Here is an 11725-nt window from a genome sequence, read left to right on the forward strand (position 1 = left end):
TCCCCTCCCCTTTTCCCATATTCTTTGAATGAAAAACTCTCCTTCCACCTACTGTTTCCTAAGAGCTGGAACTTCTGACTTCCCATCCAGGGCATTCATCTGTGTGTGACAACCTCTTCATGAAGTGGTGTTCTGTGAAAACCAGTGCAAAAGATTTAAAAGGCACCAAGAAGAATCTCTCTAATATACATCCTTCTTTCCTTACAAAAGAGGGTGAAGTAAAAAGTGCATGATTCGTCTATCACATTTTCTGTACGTTCCTGTCTCTGCTCCATGAGGATGGCTCTGATCATTGGGTCCTGCATTAGAAAGGCCACCAACGATGTTCTTAGACTTAGCTCACCCCAACATTTTTATCCTCTGCTCAAGTCCTCAAATTGCAGAGAGTTTCCATGGGATATGCAATTTGAATAATCAGAAGGAAATAGTTTGAATTTTCAGAAGGAAATAATTTCAGGCTTTGTGGTTTAAAGCAGCTTCACTTACCATATATACTTTGTGAGGTCACTGGTGCCAGTTTGGAGAATAAGGAAAAGGACCTCGATTTCATGCCTTGCTGGGACAAGCCTGGTTTATGACCCAGTCTGACTCCTGACCCCGTACTGCTCCAGTGCACATCTCTACAACTGTGACGGACTTGGGCATAGCTGTCAAGTGGCACTTTAAAGAAATGATCCTCTGGGGGGAAAAAGTGATCTGCAAACTACCAAAGAATGATGAGTTCTTCTTTTCCCTTCTTCCTTTATTGTTCAAAAACCTCTCCCTCTTATTCTGATGTTCTCAAAACACTCTACAGAGATCATTCATCCAGGTTCTTTTTTAGCAGCAACATTACAACCATGGAGGTGAGTTGACAGTATTGTACTCAGAGAGGAAAACCTGGCTCCAAACACATAGGGACAAGATACATACTGACAAATGAAAACAAGCCTTGAATAAGCATCAGATTCCCAGATCTCCCTCATTCCCGTTTCCTCGTGGCATATAGAGAGGTGAGGGAGGTGGTCATTTCAAAAAAGCCTACGATGACTTACATCACAAGCAACCCTTCCAGGTGTGAAATCCAGCCTAGAGTGCCACAGCCTTTACTGACAAGTGACTCATGGAGACAAAGGTTGGAGCTTCGGCATCAAAAAGACGTCAGACCAAACACCAAACGCCTGTAAATGATTGCTTTGCAAGCAGAGGAATGACTAGAAGACCTGATCTGATGCCTCCATGTCTGGACAGCTTACAGAAGACATGGGCTGGCGGGGGGTGGGGGCCTCCTTCAGATGGAGCCTTTGAAAAAGGCTGTTTCTGGAGAAAGAAGTAAAACCATGATCCTCACCTGAGATACTCCTATGGAGATACATGATTTCTGGCTGGTTTATGTATAGTATATGGAAAGGTCAGTCAGAAAAATGTGTGTCAAGGGCACCTGAAGGCCAGACTGGTATGGTGTGATATTAAATCATTAGACATATAAATAGAGTAAATTAAAAATGAGACGATTTGGTTGGAGCGGAAACTGCTCACCAAAAGGCAGAGACAGGAATGCAAACAATAAGTCTGGCTGTCACTCTCTATCATCTGGAGCAAGTCAGGCTTGGCTCTGGACCTTCTCCAGTTGTTTTACAACTTTCTAGTCATGGGGTGTTTCAACCCAACACTTTTATTAAGCTGCTTCAACAGGATTTTTCAGATGACAGTTTGTCAAGAGCCAATTTACCATGATATTTTTTTACAGGTTTTATCTCACAGTTGAAACTTGTGGTTTTGATCATTTTAGGCTTTTATTTTCTTTGTGCATTTGGTATGTTGTTGCTGAACACCTACTGTGCCCTTGGTGTTGTGTTAGATACAGCACTGAACAGCGCAGTCTTGGTGCCTGTCTTTGTAGAACTTTCATTCCTGTGGCATTTGGTTAAGTTGGGTTATTTCTGTGACTCTAGAGAATGTTTTTCTATTTGGAGGGCTTTTCTGTAGTACAATTGTAATTTGAATCTCTAGATTTTAAAATATTTTTTCTTGGTCCTAATTTCTGGTTTTCAGCCCTACTAATGTCAAATTGTCTTTTAATGCTTTATAGTTTCCTTTGAGACCATTAATAAAACTAGAAATCTAACACACATACGTCAAAAAGGCTTTCCCTCTCTTTAGTGTCTTTCTAAATAGAACTCTGTAAAGCTAGCAGCCCTCTTCTGTTTTTCCGCTATAACAATGGAGCATGTGTCTAGCACACAAATTGCCTTCAAGTTGCAAAACCAAACTCTGTCAATCACCTACTGGGTTTTTTTTTTTTTTTTCATCTTTTCTATATTCACAAAGCTTTACCTTTTTCTCTAGAACAGCGTGGTCTCATGTTTCTGTCTGGTGATCTGATAAATGATCTATATTTGAAATGATGAATCTCCAAGAACATAATTCTTCTACGGTAGCAGTCTCCTGTGTTCTCTTCTACCTAACAGTAAGAGATTATGGCGTCTGGTCCTATCACTTCATGGCAAATAGAAGGGGAAAAAGTGGAAGCAATGACAGATTTTATTTTCTTGGATTTCAAAATCAAATCACTGAGGATGGTGACTGAAGCCATGAAATTAAAAGATGCTTGCTCCTTGGAAGGAAAGCTATGACAAACCTAGACAGCATATTAAAAAACAGAGATCTCTTTACCAACAAAGGTCCGTATAGCCAAAGCTGTGGTTTTTCCAGTAGTCATGTGTGGACATGAGAGTTGGACCATAAAGAAGGTTGAGTACTGAAAAATTAATGCCTTCAAATTGTGGTGCTAGAGAAGACTCTTGAGAGTCCCTTGGACTGCAAGAAGATCAAACCAGTCAATCCTACAGGAAATCAACCCTGAATATTCATTGGACGGACTGCTTTTAAGCTAAAGCTCCAATACTTTGGCCACCTGATGCGAAGAGCTGACTCATTGGAAAAGACCTTGATGCTGGGAAAGATTGAGGGCAGGAGGAGAAGAGGGCAACTGAGGATGAGATGGTTGGATGGCATCACCAACTCAATGGACGTGAGTTTGAGCAAACTCCAGGAGACAGTGAAGGCTAGGGAAGCCTGGCATGCTGCATGCAGTTCATGGGGTCACAAAGAGTCGGACACAACTTAGCGACTGAACAGCAACAGTAAGAGCATCTGTAAAAACAAACAAACCACAATTCACATGCCCAGACAGAAGGAGTCACACATAAGCTATATAACCCACTGGATACCTACCTAGTCAGAAGCAGTAAGTTTCAACTGGATTTCAGAATGTTTGTTTGCTTCTCATTGAAGATTAGAGACCTGAAGAGACCTTTTTAAAGCCACTACTTATTCCAAGATGGTACTTGGACAAAGTTGTCGCTTTAGCAGGAGTTAACATATTTTGGATTTAGAGCACTTTTCCAAAGTCTGTACCAACAGCAGTTTTATCTCCCTGAACACCTAAAGTCCATACCATTCTTCCCTCACCAACCCCAAGCCCCATGATAGGTGTGCATCTCAGAGAACCACAGGATCCCCTGGGTAACCAGGTAGACTCACAAAAAAGAGATAAAAACAGAATCCTTTTTCTTTGCATTCAAGTCATCCCAGATTTTTAGGTAAAATAACAAAATTCAGTAAAGTCACATAATGGATTAATTACAATGTGTGGTTTCTACTTTAAGGTTCTTCCCCTAGTGAAATAATGGATGTGGCCAGGGATCATCAGTGTCTGCTGGCATCACAGAGAGAGAAACAACCAGGCATTAAGTCCTTTAAACCACCTGTGACATATTCTAACCTCCAAAAATTGAACCAGAGTCTGATCAAACCTCTGGATCTAACAATTTGCAGAAAATACAGGAACAAGGGAGTATGTTAAATCACACATGGTGACTTAATGCAGTGATTAGAATCCAAACTATTGGAAACTCAACTTGACATAATGAGTTAGTTTATTAAATAGATGGCAGGAATGGAAAAAGGAATAGAGGGAGGAAACCTGTAGAGTGAGTCTTAAGAGCTGTACCAAACAATTGCAGAGTATAGACCCTTCTTGGATTCTGGCTCAGACTATCAAAATGTAAAAGGATAAAATTTGAGACATTGAAGAAATCTAAACTTATTAAATATATCATGGATGAAGGAAGCATTGATTACTAGGATATTTTAGGTACAATAATGGAATTGTGGCTATGTATTTTTCCAAGGAGACCTTATTTACTAGTAACATATACTTATCTATTAGTGAGATATTCATGGATGAATTCTTATGCTTGAGATTTATTTCAAAATAATAAAGTGTGCAGAGAACAACAGAAGGAGGAGAGGATATAGATGAAACAAGATTGGCCATGGGTGACAATTGTTCAAGCCAAATGATGAAAGTACATGATAATTTGCCTGCCTCTCAATGTATAACTGATATTTTCCCCAAGAAAACGTATTTGAAGGAGAAAAAGAAGAGAAAGTGAAGATAGTGAGGAAAAAGCCACAGAATAGAAGAAATTCGCAGAACAAAACCAAGTCTGTTGCCACAAAATAATATATTCAGAACTACTCAAATCAAGAAGGAAAAAAGAGCAATTGATTTAATGTAAAAGTTAGCAAGAGTATTATTAGTTCATTATTAATTATTAGTATCATTAGTTCGGTGCACTCATCAGAATACCTGCAATTAAAGACAATACCAGGAAAAATAAAAATTTTTAAAAAAATGTGTGTCAATCTAACATGTTAATCAGCACTGAAAATCTGTGTCCTGATTCCAAGGAACGTGACCTAGTGGCTAATCCCCTAGTTTTTGGACTCAGCCAGAACCAGCTAATAGTTCTGGTCCATTCCTTGTTAATCACAGGACTCTGGAGAATAATCACTTGGCGGTGTTGCAGTTTCTTCTCCACAGTTAAGGTAAGATACCTACTTCAAAGGGTTTTCATGGGGATTAGATAACATGTGTCATGTGTAGAAAGTGCTTCTCATGGAGCCTGGCACCTAGAAAACATTCAATAAATGTTAACAACATTGGTTCCAGAAGATACGTTGAGCAGTTTTCCCTTTGCATTTCTTAGGTAGAAAGCTCTGCAAGAGCTGAGGAAGGTTGAAAGGTGTAAATGGTGAGGTTTTACAATCAAGGAACTTCCATAAACACCCATCCTCACCTGGTCACAGAGTTTTCCTAGACTAGGTCAGCACACCTCCAGTGACCTGTATGACTTCAGTCTTTTGTCATTCAACTGCCCATTCATTTATTCATTCAGCAGCACCAATTGAATGTATATTATGTGCAAGGCATTGGGCTATATGTACTGGCGCTGTGCTGTGCTTAGTCGCTCAGTCATGTCCGACTCTTTGTGACCCCATGGACTGTAGTCCTCCAGGCTCCTCTGTCCATGAGGATTCTCCAGGCAAGAATACTGGAGTGGGTTGCCATGCCCTCCTCCAGAGGATCTTCCCAACCCAGGGATTGAACCGAAATCTCCTGCATTGCAGGTGGATTCTTTACCAACTTAGCCACCAAGGGTACTGGAGAGAGGTAAAAATCAATTAAAAATATAACCTGATACAGCTCTCAGAACTAAATATTGGCTAGTTAAATCTTTATTTCTTCAGAAGTCACTGGGTTTTTTTCCTAATCTGTGTCCTCATTAGCTCATGATCACGGAAACACAGTGCTTACGCCCATTCTTGCTTTTTACAGTAACTCTTTACAGTACTAAATACAGGGAAGTTTCATAAATATTGCCGACTGACTGATAACTTCAAGTTAGAGACAAGGGTTTAATACACTGTTTTCATAGGGCTAGGATTGTGTGAGAGTGAACTTTATCATCAGTGGTTTAAAAAGTGATTCGCTTTCATTATGGAAAATACAATGACTATATAAGAGAGAAAATAGAAAATAACTATAAGTCTAGAAAGAATCATATTAAAGTGGTATGTAACCTTTTACTCTCTCTTCCACAATTTTACAAAAGTGAGGCAGACTGTTCATATTGTTTTAGAACATGCTTTTGGTTTACTAATGTATAAGAAGCATTTTTCCATGTTGTATATTTTTTCCAAAAACATGATATTCAATGGCTGCCTAGCACTTACAAGTACCTTTATTTATCTAACTCATCCTCTGCTGGATATTTGGATTTCTGTCTTAAGTGTCTTTGTAGAATATTTGTGCACATTTCTTGTTGACTTCCATAATGAGCAAAATGAACAGTCTGAAATGAAATTGGGCTTCCCAGGTAGCTGAGCTGGTAAAGAATCCAAATGCAGGAGATCCCAGTTTGATTCCTGGGTTGGGATGATCCCCTGGAGAAGGGATAGGCTTACCCTCTCCAGTATTTTTGGGCCCCTGGAGGCTCAGGCAGTAAAGAATCCACCTGCAATGCAGGAGACCTAGGTTCGATCCCTGGGTTGGGAAGATCCCCTGAAATTATAGGGTCAAAAGGCATAAACGCTTTTAAGGTTTTAAAGCATATTCTCAAATTGCACCCCAAATTCTTACCAACCCACAACTCCAAGCAGTGAGTACAGGTCATGTCCCATTTCTCTGCTACCTTGTGAACTGGGGTTTTGAATTCTTTTCATCTATCCTGATTTAATAGGTAGAAAATGAAATCTTGCTTTTGTGATAATCTGCATTTTAGCAAGACTTTAAATACACCAAACAACCTCAGTCATCACTTTTTGAGAAAGTGGAGGAAATGATCACTATTTAATTCTGTTTGCTAAATTGTTTAACTCAAACACTTCCCTTCTACTTATTACATGATGTTGACCATGGGGAAGATACGCAATGTATATTATGGTTATTTTGTGGGGTGAAAACATTTGTAAATACCATGTACTTACCAAGAATCCATTGTGTAGAAAGAAGTGTGAAAGGAGGAGCGGGAAGGAAAGACACAGGAGACGCGCCAAAGAGCCAGGGTCTCGTGTTACTCCCTTTCCCAGAAGGAAAGAATGAAAACACAAATGGAAAGATAGGATCACATTGTGGAGGGCCTTGAATGCTAGGACAAAGAACTTGAACAATAGGAGCCAATAAATGTTTTTAAGAAGAGGAACATAATCCAAATAGCTATTTAGGAAGAGTAACCTGGGGAGGTCTGAGTTAGAAGAGAGAAATTCTAAGATGTTACAGATAACACTGTGGAAGAATAAATGTGCTAAAATGCAAGATGTATTAATAACAGGAAAGCATTTGTCAATGGGAGCAATAATTAAATTACTGAGGCTAAACTGAGGGCCTGAGGTATTGGAGAACTATAGAACTAGAAAACCAGCCTCCTTACCTTGATTGCCTGCCTGTCACCCCAGAAACCCGACGTCTGGAACAATGAAGACAAGATTGGATGCCTCCAGAGGTGGCCTCTGAATTTCCCTGACGCAGGTGGATGAGTGAAGGTTCTGCAGGTTGCTGTTCGCACCCACCTGTGGAAGTCTTCCAAAGATCAGAGGAGCCCCACAGGCCGCCCAGAAAGTGCTTTGCTGAATATACTCGTTGCCTCAGATAATAGGATGTAACCCATAACCTCATCAACAAAGGTGGGGCAACTCCATTTCTGAGGCTGTATGGCTGGGCTGCTGTAGTAATTGAAACAATGTTTTTCAAGATGCAATAGAATTTTACATCATCCAACAACACCTGGATGACAAAACTCTGTTCTCTCTCTATCCGGGTGTGCCCATCCTCAGAGGGGCCGTGTGCCTGACTCAATGCCCTGCTCTCACCATCTTAAAATTCTTAGTAATTTTATCTTTGAACTTGGGTTTTGTAAGTAAAGACCAGTGCAGTAACGGAGCCAGTGTGTGCACCCTTGCCTGCCTGCTTACGTTGTAGTGTTTCTGATGCCCCATTAACACAATCCCAGTGAACCCACAGCGTGTGTGATCTCAAACCAAGTACAAGGTCAGCATGTTAAGTTTATGTCTTGAGGAGATGATTATTTTTCTCAGAGGCCATGCTTTCCATCCAGACTTGAATTTGCTTCAAATACGGTCAGAGGGCAAATGACGGTCTAAGAAATGCCAACAATCAAGAAACAGGTAGGAGAGGAATAATAATCACCTGACACTCCCTGTGTAATAAAAGATTGATAGGAGAAAGACAAAGTTAATAACATGTATACCTCCTGTATACATGGGAGATACCCAGGAAAACTGAATAACTCCCCTAAGTGGCCCAAACCACTACCTTAAATGCCATCTCCAGATAAAGACACAAGAAAATGGAGGGCTGTGGGAGGGAAGCCAGTTTATCAGGCAAAGTGCAGGAAACCCAGGGCACAGTTGGCATGCAAACTTCAGTTGGTTGCTTTCTCCATTGATAAGAGTTTCTGAAGGCTTAGTCATCCTGCCCCTCCTGGTACACAGAGAGAGATACCCTTCCTGAATGGAGATTTTTCTTCTATTAACAAATGTGAAGTTCTCTTATGAAAGCGTAAGTTCTACACAATTTTCACGGCTTCTCCTATATCGTATTTCTAAAAAATAACCAGACTAAAATAACCCTTCTACCAAAGAAACATATTTGGGGGTGTCAAATTCTGTTCCCCTTCAATACCTCATCATCTTCTTTCTTATCTTTTTTACTTTCATGTATGAGCCTACCACTTAAACTGAAAATAATAACATAGAAGAAAGAGGAAGACAGGATAATCCATAGTTTCAGTTCTTTTCTGTTCTTTTTTACTATTCATCAGTAGCAGAAGGTAGAGAGTTGGTGGAATGTATGTTCATCAAGAAGTGAAATAATAAACAGATGTGTTCATTTCTGTAAACTCAAGTGCATTGACTAAGTTATGAAATACAAATTTTGTAATTTCAGTGATTCTGCATAGAAGTTAAAACTGGCACTCAAAACCGGCATTGCATAATATAAAAATGAGTGGTAAAATTTACGTTCATTGAATTTTTAATGTTTGTTACTTATAATGACATTAAACAGCAAATACAATCACCATGGCCAGTCAACATCGGACCTTGGAAAAAAGGAAAAAGCTTTATATTAATGACATATTTCTCTACTTTTTGAACAAAGGGCCCATTTCTTCATAATGCTCTGGATTCCCCAAGTTATGTAACCCAGCCCTACCCTCAATACACATATGGGCTCTGAAATTAACTGGGTTTGAATTCCAGTGTTGACACTTGCTGACCTTGGGGAAATTGTTAATCTTTCTAAGGCTCAGTTTCCTCATCTGTAAAATGGAAATATGAACAATTCATGTCATATAACCATTGGGCTTCCCAAGTGGCATAGTGGTAAAGAATCTGCCTGCCAATTCTGAAGACATAAGAGGCACAGGATCAATCCCTGGGTCAAGAAGATCCCTTGAAGTAGGAACTGACAACCTGCTCCAGTGTTCTTGGCTGGAAAATTCCGTGGAGGAGCCTGAAGGGCTATAGTGCATGGGGTAGCAAGGAGTTTGACATGACTGAGAGCACACACACACACACACAACTGATACAATCAGTTCATACCATATAACCACAGGGTCTTTATCAGGATTAAATGCAATTCTATAAATAAAGAACTTAGCGTCTCACCTGCCACGTTGTTGTTGTTAATTCATGTCCAGCTCCTTGGGGGCCCCATGGACTGCAGACCCCAGGCTTCTGTGTCCATGAGATTCTCCAGGCAAGAATACCAGAGTGGATTGCCATTTCCTTCTCCAGGGGATCTTCCCAGCCCAAGATCTGAAGCCAAGTCTCCTGCATTGGCAGATTCTTTACCACTGAGCCACAGGGATACCAGCCACAGAACAGAAGCTCCATCAGTTAGCTCTTACAGGGTAGATTGTTAGTTACTGCAGTCTCTCTGTGCTCCATGTGGTGATTCTGATGGAGACTTACTGAATGTCCTGCTACTGCTTAGCTGACCCTCTCTCTCTGGCACATGCAAACGTCCCAAGGAAGGTTATTGCCAATCACTCTTGGCTAGTTGCTCGTGAATCGCTGCCATGTTATGGATTGCTGACACCAGTTAGGGCTTCCATCCTTAGTCCCATTAACTGTAGCCAGGATAGCAGGGCTACATGCTACAAAGCATATGGAACCCCTAGAAGGAAGCCATGGGGTGCAACAGTCTCTTTGACACTGCTAAGGAGGGGGCAGTGTAATGAGTAGGCACCTCAAGTTGCTCATCCAGGAAAAGGCCTGGCTGCCCTCTAACATGGTATTTGAAATATTTGAAAATTTAAAAAAATGGGTCTTTGGTTATCTGCTAGGAATCAGAAAGATGCACATGTACATTTCTTTTGACAGAACACAACCCTGAAATCATAGCCCTACCTTTGAAAGCACAGGAAAAAATTATATGCTGATATTGACAGGATGTTCTTAACATGGAAAGCATTACTCCAGCAGACATCCAACGGGGCTTCCAAGGGTGTGTTCTACAGACTGGGCTAAAAACAAAATAGTCCTACAAATGCAAATTCCTGGGCCTTGCTCCTAAGTCCACTAAAATCAGAATTCGAGAGGGAAACTCATGAATCTGTATTTTAATAGGGCACCCAGGTGACTCTAACCATCTGCCTTTGAGTGTTTGTGGGCAGCAGAGGGCAGAAGAGGGTGAACAATGATGAAAGTGGATTAGAAATAAGGACATTTATTTGTCCAGGAGCTGCTAAACTCGGCCTATATCAGGCACATTCTTCCTGACATTGTGGTTGGCCATTATCCTGGAATATGAGCTTACAGGTTCTCTGTAGTCAGGTGGTGCTGAGTTTACTATGTCCTTCTCTGTTCAGATATAAAGGAGCCTTCTAGAAGTGGGATGAGGATCTGGATGAAGAAAGAGGAGCAGGGCCATAACTGAGGACTCTGAAGAAAACCATTTGAAGACTTGTGAGGGAAAGTCTTTTATATGCTCGGTGTCAGCAGGCATCAAACTACATTTACTCCTACCCTTGGGTTATAAGATGATGTTCCAGCAGGTACGAGGCAGGGTAGTTCTATGGAAACCATCCAGATCCTCATCTTACATAGGTGTCTGTTCCCGAAATTGGTCTGCCTGAGATTACATCAGCTTCTGCTGCTTCACCTTCCCCTCCTTTTCACAGCACCCCTCCTCCCACCTGAGAAAAGAAAGGCAGATGTCTCAGCACCTGAGGCAGTTGGTGAGGCATCCAGAGACCCAAGAGCTGAAAGGTGGGCACAGGTAGAGAAGGAAAAGCAACTGGCACAATGTCTGCCATGAAAAGAAATCAGTGTTTTAACCAAATGCCATGATGCACTGCAGTAACCTCCCAAACTTGTCTTGGAAGACCCCTGGTAAACATCTTTTTGCACTTACTCTGGCCAAATGATCCATATTGTCTGATCATCAAATAAAAGAAAAGAACCAAGGATCAGAACTTTGAAGTGAATTCCCTTTAGAATGCATCCATGCCTCCCCTCTCCACCCCCCAGCCCCACTCTGCAGATGCCTGTCTCCATAGCAGGGGCAGGCGCTGCTACCTCCTTTCAATACAGTACCTACAGTATGGGGCTGGAAAAGTCATCAAAAGCATTAAAGGTATGAGGGGTGTTTACTCCACATTCCTATCTAGTTGCTGCCCAATTAACATGATTTGCAGCTGAGAAAATAATACTCTCCTCCGTCAGAGATAAATTGTGTTCCCAAACTGTGAAACAAAGGGGAGAGAGCCGTTGATGTTTATAGAAGTTATTGCAAACAAATGCACTTCAAAAGGAACTGTGGTGACAGATTCTGTTTCACAGGGGCCTCCCATTCCTCTCAGCCTCCTGAGAC

The sequence above is a fragment of the Bos javanicus genome, chromosome 20 (genome assembly GCF_032452875.1).
Source record: "Bos javanicus breed banteng chromosome 20, ARS-OSU_banteng_1.0, whole genome shotgun sequence".
Taxonomy (NCBI): domain Eukaryota; kingdom Metazoa; phylum Chordata; class Mammalia; order Artiodactyla; family Bovidae; genus Bos; species Bos javanicus.